We start from the raw sequence: 2,732 nt of genomic DNA, 5'->3' as shown, positions 1-2,732 counted from the left end.
CATTAATCAAAGGACATCACATAGCTAAATCCTGAGTCATGTAGTAAGAAATTTTAGAATGAACAAAAAGAATTGGATTGATGTGTATACATGTAATTTCCTTTATATAGTAACATCCCTGGAGTTAAGCCGTTTGCATAAGCTTGTTGTTGTTGTTAAGTTCCGTCGAGTCTGTTCCGACCCATAGTGACCCTGTATGGGGTTTCGGAGGCTGTAAATCTTTACGGGAGCAGAACGCCTCATCTTTCTCCCACAGAGCGGCTGGTAGTTTTGAATTGCTGGCCTTAAGGTTCACAGCCCAATTCATAACCACTATGCTAAGATACATAAATCATCAATATATTCCCTTCACAATTTTCTTCTGGATTTCATTAATTGAATCATTGAATTTCATAGTTTATAAGTTTTACATTCAAGATTGGGTAATGATATCTACTTCCCACATTTGAAACACTGCTAGATTTAAAAACCACCATTCATCTGTCAGTTTGTTGTATTGTGGTGGCTTGCATGTTGCTGTGATTCTCGAAGCAATGCCACTGGTATTTTAAATATCAACAGTGTACATCCATGGTGGACATGTTTCATCTGATCTTCCAGACTAAAACAGACAAAGTAAAAGGGGAAAAAAAACCTACTTCTGAATGTTTAACTACTGAAAACATTATGACTAGAAATGGAACATTGTCAGATAGCACTAGAATATTAAATATTGAAACATGTTGATTAACACCATAATATTGTCAGATATAGTGTTGGAAGATGAACCCATGAGGTTGGAAGGCACTCAAAATACGACTAGGGAAGTGCCGTCTTTTTACAGTAGAGTAGAACATGGTGACCCACCATATAGAATGCACAGAAATCATATTGACTACATCTTTGGGAAAAGATAGTGGAAAAGATCCATATCATCAGCCAAAACTATGTTAGTAACAAACTGCGGAACAGGCCATCAATTTCTCATACATAATTTCAAACTAAAGCTGAAGAAAATTAAAACAAGTCAATGAAAGCCTTGTTTTAAACAGCATTAGACACTAATGTTTGAAGATCAGAAGAGTTTTGAGATGGCATGAAGAACATCATACAATAAGAAAGCAAAAGGTCATTAAGAAGAAAATAAAAAGACAAAAATAGATGTTAGAAAAAGACAAAAATGAATGTCAGAAAAGATTCTGAAACTTGCTGTCCAGTGTAGAGCTGCTAAAGCAAATGGAAGATATGGAAAATCTCAAAGAGTAGCTCTAGAAGACAAATTCAGGTATTATAATGAAGTGTGCAAAAATCTGGAGTTAGAAAACCAAAACGGAGGAACATGATCAGCATGTCTCAGGCTGAAAGATTAAAAGAAAATAGTAAAGCCTCAACTTGCAATATTGAATTATTCTCAGGGTAAAATATTGAATGATGCAGAAAACATCAAAACAAGACAGAAGGAATACACAAAAAAATGATAGATGTTCAATCATTTCAAAGACTGAATATGATCAAGAGTCAATTGTAATGAAGGTAGAAGTCTAAGGTGCACTGAAGGCATTAGCAAATAACAAGCCTGCAGGAGTTGATAGAATACAAATTGAAATATTTCAACAAACTGATGTAACATTGAAGGCAGTCACTCATCTATGACAAGAAATTTGGAGGATAGCTACATGGTCAACTGATTGGAAGAGATCCATATATGTGACCATACCAAAGAGAAGTGATCCAATGAATTGCAGGAGTAATTGGACAATATCATTAATGTCATATGCAAGTAAAATTTTGCTAAAATTTTTTTAAAACTGACTGCAACAAGGAACAGTCAGAAGTCTGATCTGCATTCATAGGAGGATGTGGAAAGAAGAATATAATTTCTGACACCAGATAGATCTTGGCTGGGAGCAGAGAATACCAGAAAGGTGTTTACTGGTATTTTATTGACTCTGCAAATGCTTTTGACTGTGAGGATCTTGACACAGTGCGGGCAACATTGTGGAGAATGAGTATTCCAGAACACTTAATTGTGCTCATGAGGAACCTGTGATTGGTCAAGAAACAGTCTTTTGAGCAGAACAAGGGGACACAGAATACTCCTTAGAAGCCATACTGTGGACATAATATCAAGAGGAACCATTCCCTGGAGGAAGACATAATGCTTGTTAAAATGGAGAATCAGTGAAAAAAAAGAACACCCCAAAGACATGAATTGACACAGCGACAGCAGAAATTGGCTTAAGCTAAGGATTGTAAGGATGATCCAGGTCTGGGCAGCGTTTCATTCTGTGTGAATCAGATTTTATAAGTCTGAATCCATTCAATAGCACTTATCAATAATAACAACTGGTTTTATAACACTGCTGAACAAACACAATTGTATAAATTGTTTCTGTGCTTCCAGAAATGAAATATTTATAGGTTGACCACTATACAATAACGATTTAGAGGTCATTTGAACATTATTGTAGTTGTTTTCAGTTGTTATTAAGGAAATCCCAACTCATGGAAAGTCCTAATATTCATAGTAGACTGCTCATTAGAATTTTCAAGTTTGTGACCTTTTTGGAGTAGCCTGTCAGATTTGTCATCTGAAATGCCTCTGGATGGATTTGAACTGCAAACAACCAGCTAATAATTGATCATTTAATTATTTATTGTATTCCATACTCCAAATTTTATCATTTATGCTTCCTTCTCTACAAAAATAGAGTATTTAGTAAATGGAGAACACTACATGGAATCTGATTTTT

The sequence above is a fragment of the Chrysochloris asiatica genome, unplaced genomic scaffold (assembly GCF_000296735.1).
Source record: "Chrysochloris asiatica unplaced genomic scaffold, ChrAsi1.0 scaffold00068, whole genome shotgun sequence".
NCBI classification, from domain to species: domain Eukaryota; kingdom Metazoa; phylum Chordata; class Mammalia; order Afrosoricida; family Chrysochloridae; genus Chrysochloris; species Chrysochloris asiatica.
The sequence above is the reverse complement of the archived record's forward strand: the minus strand, read 5'-3'. Positions refer to the sequence as shown.